Here is an 18,621-nt window from a genome sequence, read left to right on the forward strand (position 1 = left end):
ACAGACACATATGCTTTAAAATAACATCAAGTGTTTTTTTTTTGTTTTTTTTAAACCATTTATGCAAAAATACATTACTTGAAACAGCATCCATTACTTCTTAGATGGACTCGGCTTCAATACATGCCGAATCACTTGGAAATGCTTCTAGAGCTGAGGCTGCTCTTTTCCTTGTTCTGAATATTCGCAAAAGAATATATCAGTGTCATTTGTCATGAGGATGATTGTGGGAAAATAGTGCCTCCTGTAAGTGGTCAGGGAAAGGGTCATCTGATAGGGATAAAACACGTAACGCATCAAGTCAGTTGATCAAGCAGAAATGTGGCAAGGAGAACACCCTTGTCACCATGACTGACAGCAATATATAGAGTGCTCCCAAGCCATCCGATCATTCCAAGCAACATTACCACCTTCTCACTGATCAAAGCCACCATGAGGAGCACACAAGCAAATTATATTGCCATGTAGAATGTCCTCACTTGATGTTTGTCTATCATGTTCGAAGAGGATCTTGACATCTAACAGGTTGTGGGGCTATAGCAGTTAGCAGTTAGACTTATATACCGCTTCATAGGGCTTTCAGCCCTCTCTAAGCAGTTTACAGAGTCAGCATATTGCCCCCACAGTCTGGGTCCTCATTTTACCCACCTCGGAAGGATGGAAGGCTGAGTCAACCCTGAGCCGGTGAGATTTGAACCGCTGAACTGCAGATAACAGTCAGTTGCAGTACAGCACTCTAACCACTGCGCCACTTCAGCTCTATGTCGACAATGTGTCCACAGGTGGCTGGTAAAGCCTATATGGGCAAAAAATGTTCTGCCACATGTCGGGCAGACATGTGTGGGCACCATTGTTGCAGAATTTGCAGCTCTGGCTTTGCGGAGTGCTCGCTTCTCTTGTGCTACAGTTGTTCCTCTGTCTTCAAATGTCTGGCAGCTTTGGTGGATCAGCATGCGCCACCACAATTGATCTTGTGCCAGGGTTTCCCAGGAGGTGGTGTTGATATCTAGGGGCTTGAAAGAGGCTATCGATATGCCTTTGCATCGCTTCCTTTGTCCCCCATGCAATTGCTTTCTTTGAGACAGCTCAACCTAGAGGCGCTGTTTGGGGATGGGATGGCCTGGCATCTTTGCAACATGGTCTGCCCATCGTGTCTGGGGCTTTCATCAGCAGGGTGTGATCTGATGGCAGGCCTGCTCTGGAGAGAGGACTTCTATGCCTGGCACCTTGTCCTGCCACCAGATCAGTGGTGGGATTCAAAAAATCTAACAACCGGTTCTCTGCCCTAATGACCATCTGGGTAGGCGGGGCTCGCTGGTCATGTGGCCGCATGGGTGTGGCCAACTCAATGTCACTCAGGTCAACGGGCGCTTCACCTTAGCTGTTAGAATGTAATAAGGGTTAACCGGAGAGGCAGTTTCTGTAAGCAGGGCAATAAAATTAGGCTAGAGATAACACCAGAGTGTTTCCTTCCTGCCTTCCTTACAAGAGCCGAGGTGGCGCAGTGGTTAAATGCAGCACTGCAGGCTACTTCAGCTGACTGCAGTTCAGCAGTTTGGCTGTTCAAATCCCACCAGGCTGAAGGTTGACTCAGCCTTCCATCCTTCCGAGGTGGGTAAAATGAGGACCCAGATTGTTGTTGGGGGCAATATGCTGACTCTGTAAACCGCTTAGAGAGGGCTGAAAGCCCTATGAAGCGGTATATAAGCCTAACTATTGCTATTGCAAACTATTGCTATTGCTATTAGCCCTGCAAAGTGGAAAAAAACAAAAGGAGATTTCCTCCTACAACTGGTTCTCTGAACTGCTTAGAATGTTAGCAACCGGTTCTCCCAAATAGGATCTGAACCAGCTGAATCCCACCACTGCACCAGATCCTCAGTATTCTAATGAGGCAGATCATGTGGAAGGGGTTCAATTGCCTAGTGTGCCTCCTGTATACAGCCCAAGTCTTACTCTCTCTCATTGTCATGTAGAATGTCCCCACTTAAAACACTGTGTGCCATATTTTCATAGACTAATTCTTGTATGCTGGAAGCCAATGTGCCACCAAATTCAGAAGGAAGGGTACGAGGAGAGAATAACAGTTGAAAGGGATATTGGAGGTCTTCTAGTCCAACCCTCTGCTCAAGCAGGAAATCCTATACCATTTCAGACAAATGGTTGTCCATCCTCTTCTTAAAAACCTCCAGTGATGGAATGTCCACAACTTCTGGAGGCAAGTCGTTCCATTAATTAGGAAGGAAGGAAGGAAGGGAAGGAAGGAAGGAAGGAAGGAAGGAAGGAAGGAAGGTAGGTAGGTAGGTAGGTAGGTAGGTAGGTAGGTAGGTAGGTTCCATTGATTAATTGTTCTCACTGTTAGGAAATTACTCCTTAGTTCTAGATTACTTCTCTCTTTGATTAATTTCCATCCATTGCTTCTTGTCCTGCCTTCAGTGCTTTGGGGAATAGGTTATACCCCTCTTTTTTGTGACAGCCCCTTCCTTATATATTGAAACACTGCTATCATTTCACCCCTAATCTTTCTTTTCATTAAACTATAGACATACCCAATTTCAGCAACCATTCTTCATACGTTTTAAACTCTAGTTCCCTATCCTTGTTGCTCTTCTGTACACATCTTTCTAGAGTCTCAACATCTTTTTTTATATTGTGACAGAGCCATAACTTTGATGACATCAACATGAAAAAAAATACACTGTGAGTCACAATACAAGTCCTGTTGTTCTCTCTTTCCATCATAGCGCTGCACATCAAAGGAGTAACAGGTGGAGTTTGCATTATGATGTCACAATGTCTGCTTGCCTTCCTGGGAGCTATCTATATACAGTATATAGGACAAATCCTCATGGACAATTAATTGGCTGGAATGAAGGCAAATATACAAAGAAGAGGGAGTCAAGCTATTCTCCAAAGCACCTGAGGGTAGGACAAGAAGCAACGGGTGGAAACTAATCAAGGAGAGAAGCAACTTAGAACAAAGGAGAAATTTCCTGACAGTGAAAACAATTAATCTCCTGACAGTGAGAACAATTAATCAGTGGAACGACTTGCCTCCAGAAGTTGTGAATGCTCCAACACTGGAAGTTTTTAAGAAGATGTTGGAGAACTGTTTGTCTGAAGTGGTGTAGGGTTTCCTGCCTAAGCAGGGGGTTGGACTAGAAAACCTCCAAGGTCCCTTCCAACTCTGTTATTCTATTCTATCTCACTGGCCTGGCTATCTTAAATTCCTTCAACAAAAATCTCTGCTTTCCTTAGCAGTAAACTGTCACTCAATCACCCACAGACGGCAATCAATAACTCACAGGAGACATCCCTTGCAAATCTATTGAATACACACTCCCTCAGAACACTCAAATTTCCACCCCTCCGTCTTTTCCTTCTCGCAAAGTCTCTTGAGAAATTCCTATTTATTCTCCCTGTTAGCTCCCTCACCCTGTGTGTGCATGCATGCCTGAGTGTTTATGTACATGAATATATATCAGCCGTTGCCTTAAGGGATCTTCCAATTGCATTTCTTTGCAAGAACTCATTTGTAAGATCAATTCTCTTTCCAGCCATTAATGAAGACATTTGTCATAGGGCCTGACGTGTCAGGGTCTAATTATAACCACGGTTATTTTCTTGCAGCTGTCTGAACCACAGGATATAGAGTCGCTTTTTAGTTCATAAGGATTGATCAACTTTCTGCTCTGCGGGGCGGTAGGCTTTTCCCATCAGCTCATTTTGCATTGCAGAAGAAACATCTTTTTCATTAAGACCCACATTTGTGTGGCAGTGGTGGGATTCAAATCTTTTTACTACTGGTTCTGTGGGTGTGGCTTGGCGGGCTTGGCATGGCTTGGTGGGTGTGACTTAGTGGGCGTGGCAAGGGAAGGATACTGTAAAATCCTTCCCAATCAGCTGGGACTCGGGAGGCAGAGAATAGATGGCCAGTCAGAGGGTTCCACCACAAAACCGCGGTAGACTAAACCGTGCTCGACAAAAGCGCGTACCTGACGTCATCACAGCGCGACGAAAACATCACACTGTGAGCGGTAAACTTAAAATTAACGCGAAAACCTTACCCTAACCCCCCCAAACCTAACCCTAAACCTAACCCTAACCCTAAACCTAACCCTTAACCTAACCCTAACCCTAACCCTAACCCTAAACCTAACCCTTAACCTAACGCTAAACCTAACGCTAACCCTTAACCTAACCCTAAACCTAACCCTAACGCTTAACGTAACCCTAAACCTAAACCTAACCCTTAACCTAACCCTAACCCTAACCCTAAACCTAACCCTTACCTTTACGTGAATCGGCTTGCTTTAAAAACGCTTTTTAAAATCTCCGCAGTCGTATTTGTCGCGCTGCTGATGACGTCAGGTACGCGCTTTAATCGGGCGCGCTTTAGTGGACCGCGGTTTTGTCGTGCCACGCAGTCAGAGATGGTATTTACCGGTTCTCCGAAGTACTAAAAAATTCCATTACTGGTTCTTCAGAACTGGTCAGAACCTGCTGAATACCACCTCTGTTGTGGGAACACTTAATGCTGTGAAGCAAAATTAACAGTTCAGGTGAGCAATGGTTGGAGGGTTATATGACACAAATAGGTGGGATGTGAATCAGAGAGATTTCTCTCTCTTCTTGAAATGATTTTTAAATGTAGGTAGTCTTCAACGTATTGAGCCCAACATTTTGGTTGCTAACCCGAGACAGATGTTGAGTGAATTTTTGCCCATTTTATGATCTTTCTTGCCATAGTTGTTAAGTGAATCACTGCAGTTGTTAAATTTGTAACATGGCTGTTAAGGGAACCTGGCTTCCCCCTTGACTTTGCTTATCAGAAGGTCGCAAAAGGAGATCACATGGATAAGGATAAGGAAACTATCATAAATAGGAGCCAGTTGCCAAGCATCAGAAATGTGGATCATGTGAGGATGCTGTAATGGTCATAAGTGTGAAAATTGGTAATGAGCCACTTTTTTTCAGCATCGTAACTTCAGAATGAACTACTGTAAGTCAAGATTTACCAGTGTGAAACTTTCTCCCCCGCTTTTCCTCTAGACTACCCAGACACTTAACAATTTCAGTGATTCATTTAATGACCGAGGGGAGAAAAAGGTTATAAACTCAGGCCATCTCCCTTAACAAGCTTCTTGCTTAGCAATGGAAAGTCTAATCTCTATTGAGTGTTAGGTAAGCTCCCTTTTGGGAGAGCGAGTACGTTCAGAGAAGCGTTGTGAGAGTTGTGTTGGAGAACACACAAACCAGCATACAGAGACACTGCAGTTTAAATAGGCTTTTACTTTCGTGGAAATAGAGGTATCAGAGTCCATCAAACAGTCCAAGTCATACACGGATAAGACAGTCAGTCATCAATGTCTTTCAGTTAAGGGATAATCCAAATAACATAGTCCAGTATCATATAATCAGTTCAGTACTCAAAGTTTGCTAGCAGTTGCAAAAACTTACAATAGCTCACGGCACTTTCTAACAGCCAGCTTCCAAAACACTCAGATCAGATCAGCCCAGCATCTAACAGACAGAGAGCTAACAGTCATTCTGGCTCCCTCTTATGGCCGATTGAGGAAAACAGCAACCAATCACATTTTACAGTATGATTTAAAGAAACAGGTACAACATTGTTACATGATTTATATATTGCCAACCCAACCGTTAGATTATATTCCTAACAGAGGTCATTAAGTCGAAGATTACTTATTACCTCATCGCCTCTTATCCTAAGGCATCAAATTTAATCTTGCAGAAGGAGAAAAATATTGAGATGAGGAGTAATGATATTGATGGGTTTAATTTAATTACAGGTAATCCCTGGGTTGCAAACATTTACTTAGCGAATGTTCAAAGTTACGCGATAACAGCCTCCGAGCATTTACAAACAAATTGTGAATCTTCTCAGCACCACGGCAATTGTTCGCCCTTACGAATAACCACAGAGGCTCTGCAACATTTGTCTTTCACATTGCTGGCCTAAATGGAGCTCTCGAGGAGCAGATCCACTCCTCCGATGCTCCATTTGGGCCTCCGCAGTCCTCCCCCAGCATGTTGCAGGCTAAAATGGGGCTTCCAAGGGGTGGATCTGCCCCTCGGGGAGCTCCATTTAGGCCAGCGATGTGCAAAGTGAAGCCTGTGGAGGCCAAAACAGAGCTTCCGAGGGACAGATCTGCCCCTCGGGGAGCTCCATTTAGGCCAGCGATGTGCAAAGTGAAGCCTGTGGAGGCCAAAACAGAGCTTCCGAGGGACAGATCTGCCCCTCGGAATCTCCATTTCATCTTGCAACATGCTGGAGGAGGCCTGAACAGACCGTCGGAAAGGTGCATGTGGCTGAGATGTTGGAGAGGAGACTGCTTGCTAGATCTTCACAACGTAAGTGACCAGGCACAGCAGGTTGGGGGAGGGAGAAGCAATTGTGGGGAGCATGAGGTATTTCAGTGGGTTGGGGAGGTCTTGGGTGGTCTTAGGCAGGGGGCCTGTTCCATCAATAGCACCCCCTCTGGCCTTCACCACTCTGAAATTATCTATTGTGCACAACAAGCCTTGCATTCGATTAGTGAATGCATGGGTGAAAGGAGGGAGTGATCCTATAGGAGCCGAGGTGGCGCAGTGGTTAAATGCAGCACTGCAGGCTACTTCAGCTGACTGCAGTTCTGCAGTTTGGCTGTTCAAATCTCACCGGCTCAAGGTTGACTCAGCCTTCCATCCTTCCGAGGTGGGTAAAATGAGGACCCAGACTGTGGGGGCGATATGCTGACTCTGTAAACCGCTTAGAGGGGGCTGAAAGCCCTATGAAGCGGTATATAAGTCTAACTGCTATTGCTATTGCTATTTAAGGTACGAGATTCACTCCCGCGAATCCTCAGGTTACGAATGGAATGGGCAGGCTCCACTCCATTCGTAATTCTAGAACTACCTGTACTTTAGTTTACAATGTAGTAGAATGCAAACCATCCTTAAAAATAAATCTCTGGCAAGCCACATAGCAATGGAAAATGGGAGCAGAAAAGGAAAAATGTATACAGAATTATTTATGGCTTTCTGTCTTTCTCTAAGATACTCCTTCTTTTCTTTATTCTTCTATCTGAACTAATTGCTCTGAACCAGTGGTGAGTTTCCAATTTTTTTACTACTGGTTTGCTCGTGTGCATGTGCACACGTTCATGTGCGCCTGCAATACTTCTGCGCATGAGCAGAAGCATCTGGGTGGGTGGGCAGAGTCTCCCACCACTGCCACTACCGGTCCACCCGATCCAGGCCAAACCGGAAGCAATCCATCTCTGCTCTGAACTAATTGCTTAACAATTAGACTCACTAAGAAACTGATAACAGGTAGTGCTCGACTTATTACCACATGCGAGCCCAAAATTTATGCTCCTAAGTGAGACAATTGTTACCATATTTTTCGGAGTATAAGATGCACCTTTTTCCCTCAAAAAAGAGGCTGAAAGTCTGGGTGTGTCTTATACACTGAATACAACATTTTTTTGCCTCCTGAAACCCTGCCCCCTTCACCAAAATGGTCGTGCATAGCTTGTAGAAAGCTTTCAGAGAGCTCCTGGGGGCTAGGGAGGGCAGAAATGAGCAAAAAATGGGCCATACTTTATAAGCCTCCTAATGCCCTTTTTTGACAAAAAACAGGCCCGTTTTTGTAAAAATACAGGCCTTTTTTGCTCGTTTTTTGCCCCACCCCCCCAGGAACACTCTACAAGCTTCCTAAGGGCTATTCATGCCCTTTTCTTTTTTTAAAATGGGCCCATTTTTGCGAAAATGTGCTGTTTTGGGGAGGTTTGCAGAGTGCAAAAACCTTTTTTTAAAAAAATTGCCTTTTCAAAACCATGGTGCATCTAATACTCTGGTGCATCTTATACTGCAAAAGTACGGTAAGTGAATTTGGCCCCATTTTACAATCCCCTCTTGCTGCACTTAAGTGAATCATTGCATTTTTTTTTTTATATTAGTAACATGGTTGTTAAGTGAATTTGGCTATCCCATTGACTTTGCTTGCCAGGGGATCGCAAAACGGGATCACATGATCTCAGGACACTGAATCCATCATAAATACAAACCTCCCAATGGGGAGGCTGCAACAGTTTAAGTGTGACAAATGGTCATGTCACTTTTCTCAGAGACGTCGTAACTCTGAGTGATCACTAAATGAACTGTTGTAAATTAAGGACTATCTGTTATGATTCAGCATGGAGTTCAAGTTACCCATGTCTAACACAGAAGAGAAAACTGAAGAGAATTTTACTCCTTCTTCCCTCAGCCTTATATTCTACTGCCCATGAAGTAATCGAAGACAATTTCCAAAAATAATTCCCGAATTGCAGGGTATGGTCATTTTTTGAAGCAGACAGTGGCCTGGAGTTAATATAAATTAGAGCTCTGAACTGGGAATTAAAATTATCTATTTGACCACCAACTGAGGTAAATCAATATTTAAGATTCTAAAATGGCATTCTTCCTCTCTTAACAAGCAAATCTGAAAATCCAGGACACTCAGGAGAAATGGTGCAGAGAATTTCAGCAGCATTTCTAATAGATAGTGCTAAAACCGTGATAGAATGAGGATTGCATAAAATGACCTAATCAGGAAGTGTTGGTTTGGGAAACTCAACATTGAGAATAGAATGGAATAGAATAGAATAGAATAGAATAGAATAGAATAGAATAGAATAACAGAGTTGGAAGGGACCTTGGAGGTCTTCTAGTCTAACTCCCTGCTTAGGAAGGAAACCCTACACCACTTCAGCCAAATGGTTTTCCAATCTCTTCTTAAAAATTTCCAGTGTTGGATCATTCACAATTTCTGGAGGCAAATTGTTCCACTGGTTAATTGTTCTCACTGTCAGAAAATTCCTCCTTAGTTCTAAGTTGCTTCTCTCCTTGATTAGTTTCTACCCATTGCTTTTTGTCCTGCCCTCAGGTGCTTTGCAGAATAGCTTTGCTCCCTCTTCTTTGTGGCAACCCCTGAGAGATCCAAACATTGTTATCATGCCTCCCCTAGTCCTTATTTTCATTAAACTAGACATACCCAGTTCCTGCAGCCGTTCTTCATATGTTTTGGCCTCCAGGCCCTAATCATTTTTGTTGCTCTTCTCTACACTCTTTCTAGAGTATCAACATCTTTTTTACATCATGGTGACCAAAACTGGATGCCATATTCCAAGTTTGGCCTTACTGTTTATGCAACCTAGAATTGTGTTGACTTTTTTGGCAGCTGCCGCACACTGCTGGCTCATATTTCAACCCTGAAAGTATTTGCGCTAAAATGTCAAGAATCAAGATAGTAGTTGTGACAATGGTATTTACGATTCCCCTCTTTAGTATCTATGCCAATGTTGCACAGATGTTCAAAGGGGAAGGATTTGAACAATGCCCTCACAGCTGCTGTCTTGACTATTTTGCCTCCTCCTAAACAGGTGTCATTACATAATACTTCTAGGTATACATTCTTTGATCCAGATGACTAGGAATCCTGCCTTTTACAGCCATATCTTTAATTAAATGGCTAGATCGCTCTTCCAGGTCTGCATTTCCTCAAGGGATTTTTTTGCTTGTTGTTGTCCCCACCCCCACCCCCCAGGAACACTCTACAAGCCTCCTAAGGGCTATTTATGCCCTTTTAAAAAATGGCCCCATTTTTGCAGATCTGTACACTGAGAAACAAAACAACCACTTCACAAACTCGTGGCACAACATAGAACAGTTCCAAGAAGGTTCCATATCCATTTGCACTCTTCAAGTGATCTTGAGGTCACTGATAAACTCCAAGTGGCCTCAGCGACTCTCAGAAAGAAGGCTAATGACCAGATGAGTGCAAGGAATATAAATCCACCCATCCTCCACCATTTACAGAACTAAAGAAGCTTCTTGGAAGAGAAGCAAAACATGTTTTCTACATCTTCTCTGGTAATATAGTACTGGTAACCAGAGCATACAAAACATTTGCTAGACCAATTCTTGAATACACCTCATCTGTCTGGGCATTAATACAATTGGGTGTTAATACAATCGAGGGAGTCCAGAGATATTTCACGAGAAGAGTCTTCCACTCCTCTGCTCACAACAGAATACCTTATGCCACCAGGCTTGAAATTATGGGCTTAGACAACTTAAAACTACACTATCTTCCATCTCACCTAAGCATAGTACATAAAATTATTCACTACAGTGTCCTACTGCCAATGACTACTTCAGCTTCAACCACAACAACATATGAGCAAACAATAGATACAAATGTGTTGTGGCCCAGCAGGAGCCGTTGGAGCTGCCACCAAACTCCGAAAGAGAGGGGCCTTATGAGTCGGCTCTGGAGGATGTGGAGGTTCCGACTCCGAGCAGGGCTCGGTCAGGGTTCCGACTCCGAGCAGGGCGCAGAGAGGCTGGTTGGCCACCAGGAGGTGCCTGAGCCTTGGACCAATGGGGAGGAGACAAGGGAGTGTGATCCGAACGTCATGCATTGGAGCAGTGGGGAGGAGACAAGGGAGTTGGTCCTGGATGCCCGTCAACGGAGAGCTAATAGGCGTAAGGAACAGTTACGCAGTTACAGGAGATAATTGCACTCAGCTGGTGGTAATTAGGCTCCTCTCAGGACTATAAAAGGAATGATTGTGCACATGCTCGTTGCAGGAGTCAACGTATTCACTAGAGCTGGAGAACTCTTGTGGCTAGCTTGGCAGGCTGGATTGCTGCCAAGGTCTGGACTCTGCTGGATTGCTGCCAAGGTCTTGTCTGTGTGTTAATAAATCCTTGAAGTATCTTTGTCTCGGCGTGCTTTGGTATAGGATGAGGGGGGTCAGAACACAAATGTAAGGTAAACCACTCCAAACTCAATTGCAGAAAATACAACAAACAAAAAAATACGACTTCAACAACAGAGTGGTCAAAGTCTGGAATGCTCTACTCGACTCCATTGTTAGAGTCTCAAACCCGTACAGCTTCAACCTTAAACTGCCTACTGTGGACCTCACTCCATTCCTAAGAGCTCTGTAAGAGGTGTGCATAAGCACATCAGCATGCCTTCCGTCCCTGTCCTAATGTTTCTTTTTATTCATATCCATTTCATGTATCCAAAATCATGTTTATACTTATACATGTTATCTAATACATGCTTGATGAAATAAAAATAGAATAAAAAATAAAATCTTCAAGGAAAAAGGAAGAAGTCCAGCTCTCTTTTGAAAAAGCACCTTTGGGACAAACAATGGCCTGGATAACTGAGAATCTCCATAGACATTTAGAAGGCATTTTGTGATTCTGAAGAGAGGGAGGGGGAGAGTGAAATTAACTTTTCTAATAAGTAATTGCCTTTCACAAGCGCCAAGTGATGAAACTTTTTTTTTTGTGTGAACTGGTTATTTCAAGCCACCATGGGGGAAAAAACCTGCCTGACTGCTTGTGCACATGTTCTTAAAATGCCCCAGAGTTGGCTTTTGTCATAAGAAAGCATGTCAGCAGTGAAAGTTTTAAGATAGAGATGTCAGGGTTCCAAATAGCATCCAAAATTAAATCAGAATCCTAGGTAAAGTATTGCTCAAAGTTCCAATTTATAAAGAGAGCCATGTTGGCACATCTGGGAAAACCCAAATCTGAAAGCTTCCCGGTTTTCCCCACCCAGTTGAAAGTTCAAGATCTTGCTCCCACACTTACAAGTCCATCACATGGTCCAATCTCCCACTGCCATGCTGGCAGTTCCATCCATCCAGTTCCGGTCAGGTGCAGAGGTTCAAAGACAAAGGATGACCTTGGTTTTCTAGAAAGAATTTGTTATTGCTACATAGCATCTAACTCCGTACAATTCCCCCCCCTCTCATTTTCCCCACAATATAAAAATGCATAGTAGAATAATAGAAAGTGTGGCAGGCCAAAGATCCAAAAGAAAAGATGACTGCAGGCCTGAGAAGAGAAGCCATAAAGACACAATATTAAATGTCAACTTGTCATCGTTCTTTGCAATTTAACAAGCACACCAGTTCTTGGTCAGATCCTGGAAAACTCAACAGCATTTGCCACCAAACCTTTAGCTTACAAGTTCCTTGACCACTGACAGGAAATAAAGTCCACCTTGAATTAGAGCGAACCATAAATGGACTTTTTCATTGCCTGAGCTATGGGATGGGTGACATCTTTCAACCTAGTCAGGGAAGATGAAATGTTCTAATTTCTCAAGAAAAAAACTTCTACCTAGCAATGACAGAAATATTAGCAGGGAAGACTAGCAGTCCTAAAGGTAACGGCTGCAATATGTACATATTCTTAGATTTATATTCTGCTTGTGGCGGTATACTCTGATTTCCCCACTCACAACATAATTTCCCAATTTATTTATTTCTTAAATTGATGAATCTCCCCCCCCCCCCCCCCCAATATTCAAACTGGCTATCTCTAGCTAATGAAGAGAAGGACATGACAGCAGTCTTCCAATATCTCAGGGGCTGTTACAAAGAAGGGGGGGCTACCTATTCTCCAAAGCACTTGAAGGCAGAACAAGAAGCAATGGATGGAAAGTAGCAACCTAGAAGGAGAGAATTTCATGACAGTGAGAATAATTAAGCAGTGGGACGACTTGTCTCCAGAAGTTGTAGGTGCTCCAACACTGGAAGTTTTTAAGAAGAGGCTGGACGGCCATTTGTCTGACATTTGTCTGATCTCCTGCTTGTGCATGGGGCTGGACTGGAAGACCTCCAAGGTCCCTTCCAACTCTGTTACTCGACTTTGGATGGCATACGATAACAACAAACAAGCAAAAAGTTTTAAAAGCCCTGTAACATTAACAAATATGCAATAGTTAAATATAAAGGTAAAGGTTCCCCTTGCACATATGTGCTAGTCGTTCCCGACTCTAGGCCAGTCAGAGGTGGTATTTACCGGTCTTCTAAACTACTCAATATTTCTGCTTCCGGTTCTCCAGAACTGGTCAAATACAACCTCTGCTCCTTAATTTACAACCAGAACTTGCTTCTGAGTTGTAAGTGCTCCATCACTGGAGGTTTTTAAGAAGAGATTGGACAGCCATTTGTTCAGAATAGTATGAGGTCTTGTACTTGAGCAGAGTTTGCCTAGAAGGCCTCCAAAGTCTCTTTCAATTCTGTTATTCCATAATTCTGTATATCAGGGACCAGAATTTCCTTTGCTAAGCAAGATGGTTGTTAATCAGCCATGCCCAATTTTACAATCTTTTCTTCCATATTCGCTAAGTGAATTCCTGCAATTGTTAAGTGAATCATGCAGTTGTTAAGCAAATCCAGCTTTCCCTACTATTTATTGGAAGCCACCTGAGAAGGTCGCAAATGATGATCACATAACCCTGAGAAGTTGCAATCTTTCTAAATGGTTTCCAGGTGCCCAAATTTGGATTACATGACCGTGGGAATGCTGCCACAGCCATAAATGTGAGGACTGGTCATAAGTCACTTTTTAGTTGTAACTTTGAATGGTCACTAAACAAGTTATTGTAAGTTGAAGACTACCTATACTTGGTTAATGAAACGTCAGTAAGGAAACAACCAAGCTCAGAGAGCATCAAGATTTCCACAGTTCAACCTTAAGCTACAGATATTCTCTTCTATTGAAACTAATTATTATTATATAGCCACGAAGAAAAGAATGGTAATTAATCAAGAGGGAAGGAAAAAGTAATGGGTTTCTGCACATAAAATCATAGGTAAGAGGCAAAATTAAGAAATTTTGGATGGAGTGTCTCCTTTCCATGGTTCTTTTGAAGCAACTTTCATAGCTGAAGACACAATAATGACAGTTATTGTGTTACAGTTTCGATGCTGTCACTTCAACAAGCAAAATGCTTGTTAGGGTATTAGGGTCAATGATTCGAGTCTCACATATTCGGATGCTGTCAAAGCTGACAAAAGTCAACAGCTGTTGTAGGGTGGACGGTAGGTGATATACACGAACACATCTCAACAGCTGTTGCCTTCATGTCTTTTGCTTGAAGCCAAAGTAACTTCTTTGCTACGTCACAAATATGTCTCAAAGGTGCTTTTTGAAAAGGCAACTGGATTTTCTTTGTTTTTCCTTGAAGATGTTTTGCTTCTCATCCCAGAAGCTTCTTCAGTTTCGGTTGAATGGTGGAGAATGGAAGGATTTATATTCCTTGCAGTCATGTGGTTGTTAGGACAAACAATCACTTCACAAATGCATGGCACAACATAAGAGAACAGGGTTCCACCACAAAACCGCGGTCGACTAAAGTGCGCTCGACGAAACCGCGTACCTGACGTCATCACAGCGCGACGAAAAAAGCACGCTGTGAGTGGTAAAGCTAAAATTAACGCGTAAACCTAAACCTAACCCCCCCAAAACCTAACCCTAAACCTAACCCTAACCCTAACCCTAAACCTAACCCTAAACCTAACCCTAAACCTAACCCTTAACCTAACGCTAAACCTAATGCTAACCCTTAACCTAACCCTAAACCTAACCCTAACGCTTAACGTAACCCTAACCCTAACCCTAACCCTAACCCTTAACCTAACCCTAACCCTAACCCTAACCCTAACCCTAACCCTAACCCTAAACCTAAACCTAAACCTAACCCTTACCTTTACGTGAATCGGCTTGCTTTAAAAGCGCTTTTTAAAGTGCCCTTTTTTCTCCGCGGTCGTTGTTGTCGCGCTGCTGATGACGTCAGCGACGTGCTTTAATCGGGCACGCTTTAGTGGACCGCGGTTTTGTCGTGCCACGAGAGAACAGACCCATCAGGACAAGATTCAGCAGTCCATTTGCATTTAAAAGATAAAGGTCACTTTTTTGAAGACAGCAAAGTCCACATTCCGGACAGAGAGGACCGCTGATTTGAAAGAAGAGTCAAAAAGCCCATCCACATAAATATTGAACAGCCCTCTCTCAAAAGAGGGGAAGGGATATGACACCACCTGTCTGCTGTTTTGGTCACCACACTATAAAAAAGATGTTGAGACTCTAGAAAGAGTGCAGAGAAGAGCAACCAAGATATTAGAGGACTGGAGACTAAAATATATGATGAATGGTTGCAGGAACTGGGCGTGGCTAGTCTAGTGAAGAGAAGGACCAGGAGAGACATGATAGAAGCCTTCCAATATTTGAGGGGCTGCCATAGAGAGGAGGAGGTCAAGCTATTTTCCAAAGCACCTGAAGGCCAGACAAGGAATAAAGAATGGAAACTGATCAAGGAGAGATTCAACTTAGGAATAAGGAGGAACTTTCTGACAGTGAGAACAATCAACTAATGAAACAGCTTGCCTTGGAAGTTGTGGGAGCTTCATCACTGGAGGCTTTCAAGAAGAGATTGTACTTCCATTTGTCAGAAATGATATGGGGTCTCCTGCTTGAGTGGTGGATTGGACTAGATGATCTATAAGGTCCCTTCCAACTCTGTTAATCTGCTATTCACAAGACAGTCCTTTCAGCAGTTCCAAGAAGGTTCCACAACCATTTACACTATTCAGCTGCCCCTGAGGACACCCTGTGGGCACAGATAAACCTCCAAGTGGCCTCAATGATTCTCAGAAAGAATGCTAACCAGATGACTGCAAGGAATATAAATCCTTCCAATCTTCACCATTCACTCAGAACTGCAGAAGCTTCTTGGACGAGCAACTCGCCTTGAAGAAAAGAGAAAGTCCTGCCCTTTGAAAAAGCACCTTTGAGGCAATCGTGGGTGACCGGGAATCTCTATAGACATGTCACAAATAGTTAAAACAAAGATCTTGGAGAGAAGATGATTATGAAATTTATTTTGTATATCCATCCAAGATCTCTATAGATGGGGACTGCAGCCAAGATATTAAAAGACGTTTGCTCCTGGGGAGGAAAGCTATGGTGAATCTAGACAACATACTAAAAAGCAGAGACATCACATTGCCAACAAAAGTGTGTATAGTCAAGGGTATGGTTTTCCCAGTTGCAATGGATGGCTGTGAAAATTGGACCATAAGAAAGGCTGAGCACCAAAGAATTCAGGCCTTTGAACTATGGTGCTGGAGAAGACTCTTGTGAGTCCCTGCGAGGTGATCAAACTGGCCAGTCCTAGAGGAGATCAACCCTGACTGCTTCTTAGAAGGCCAGATCCTGAAGAGGAAACTCAAATACTTTAGCCACTTAATGAGACGGAAGGACTCACTGGAGAAGAGCCTTATGCTGGGAAAGATGGAGAGCAAAAGAAGAAGAAGGGGACGGCAGAGAAGGAGGTGGTTGGATGGAGTCACCGAAGCAGTAGGCGTGAACTTAAATGGACCCCAGAGGATGGTAGAGGACAGGAAGGTCTGGAGGAACGTTGTCCATGGGGATGCAGTGTGTCGGACACAACTTCGCAACTAACAACAACAACAATCCATTCAATGACATGGAAACTCTCCTTGTACCCATTTATTTCATTTTGGGGGAGGGGGAAGGGAATGCAAGATGACAAATTGTTAATTACAGATCCTAGTTTCTCTCTTATATCTTAAAGTATTGCATAAATGTGAAGCTGTCTAAATATGCCTGTAGATTGGTTGGTCTAAAGTTCAGTGAAATATCAGGGAAGATTCTTGCAGTGAGTAAATTAATAACAAGAAATGTTAGGACAGAAATGCCAGACACTTGCCTGGAGGTTCCAAACCTTTTCTGCAGGGTGACAGATGATTTCTCATCAATGCTTGTGTTTATCCGGGAAAACCTGAAAAACTCATCACCGATAGAGCCAGAGCTCAATCATTTTGTGCCATCTGCCAGCCTGAACAAGGAGCGTGTTAGAAAAAACATTTGCAAATCTTCCCATGTTTCCTCTCTCTCGGAATAGATTGGGTAGCCTGGATCTGACACCTCCTACATGAATATGCTAGAATTTGCAGCGAAACCTGCTGCAGGGAGCATTCAGGTTCAAGACAATATCAATATAATGTTTTCCTGAATTTATCTTTCTCCATTGTATTGTTGGAAGAAATGTGCATCTGGGTTCAGTTCCAAGTGGGGAGAAAGACACTGAAAACATGGAGGCTGATTGGAAAGGTGGCTTAAAGGTGAAGCAGAACCACCAAGCATATGTGATTCTGCGTAGCTGACCACATGGAGTGCAGAGGGAGAGGTGTTTATACCCTCTCTTGGGCTTTGAACTTGAGCTTCCTGTTCCTGTGGCAAGGGCATGTATTCCAGTGGTGGTGTATTCCAGAATTCAGCTGGTTCAGCCTGGTTTGGCTGAACCAGTTGTTAAATTGCTGTCTGGCCTGCCCCACCCCACCCAGACAAGCAAAGTCAATGGGGAAGCCAGATTCACTTAACAACCATGTTACTAACTTAACAACTGCACTTGTTCACTTAACAACTGTGACTAGAAAGGTCATAAAATGCAGCAAAGCTCAAATGTCTCATTTAGCAACAGTAATTTTTGGCACAATTGTGTTTGTAAGTCGAGGACTCCCTGTATACTAATAAGGTTGAAATGAAAACCATTCATTGATTGTGCCAGAATTATTTGATCAGCCCACCTTCAAACATTCTAAAATTTAGCAGCCCTTTTCTCCCTTTCCATTTTAGGTTTTCAATTGATTTCCAGACGAACTTTTAATCCTAAATGACAGAATCAAGGTGTCAAGCTGATCTGGGTGCTACAGTTAGAAAAGAGCGTATTTTTTTTAAAAAAAGATAAAATGTTCTCTTATTAAAAAATACTGCTTTCATCCTCAAAGGAAAACAGAAAGTTGCTTCCTATAATGGAAGCTTTGTGATTTGTGATAAAAGAGAGGACAAATTTGAAACAATCTCAGCCATAGTATAGGGCAGTGTTGTTGAACCTTTTTAGCACCGAGTGCCGAAACAGGAGAGTGCATGCGCTCAAGTGTGTGTGTGGGGGGGAGGGAACCGGAAACTGGGGAAGCAGTTCATCAGCATACATTCACGGGAGTGCCGGAAACCAGAAGAACAGTTCCCTAGGAGGCATGCATGCACCGGGTAGCTAAACTTCCAGTTCCAGTCACCTGGTGTTATGGTTTCTGGTGCACACACACTCATGCACGAAGACCTGCTGGCCAGCGCACATGCCTGTGCTGGAAGCCAGAAACTCAGCTTCCCAGTGCATGCGTGCATGCCAGGGAGCTGCTCTTCCAGTTTCCAGTACTCTCGCCCGTGGGAAGACCAGCTGCCATGCCGAAACCCAGAAGAGCAACAGGCAACAGTTGGCATGCCCGGAGAGATGGCTCGGCGTGCCACTTCCAGCATACGTGCCATAGATTTGCCATCACAGGTACAGGGAGTACCACAACTGAGTCCAAAGTGAGCTAAGCGAAACATTTGTTAGTTTTGCCCCATTTTATGACCTGCCCTGCCACAGTTGTTAAATGAATCTCTGGAGTTATTAAATTAGTAACATGGTTCTTAAGTGAATCTGTCTGCCCCATTGACTTTGCTTGTCAGAAAGTCGCAAAAGGGGATCACATGACCCCTGGACACTGCAACTATCATAAATATGATCCAGTTACCAATCTGCATCTGAATTTCGATTGGGTGACCACAGGAATGCTACAACGTTTGTAAGTGTGAAAAACAGTCACAAGTTGTCAGGATAATGACGATTTAATAGCTGACCAGCTGCTGTAAGGCTGTACACCGAGATGATAATATGAGGATGAGACAGCAGGG

This window comes from Thamnophis sirtalis, unplaced genomic scaffold (genome assembly GCF_051295495.1).
Source record: "Thamnophis sirtalis isolate CommonGarterSnake01/CBP01778 unplaced genomic scaffold, rThaSir2_p1.2 scaffold_6, whole genome shotgun sequence".
NCBI classification, from domain to species: domain Eukaryota; kingdom Metazoa; phylum Chordata; class Lepidosauria; order Squamata; family Natricidae; genus Thamnophis; species Thamnophis sirtalis.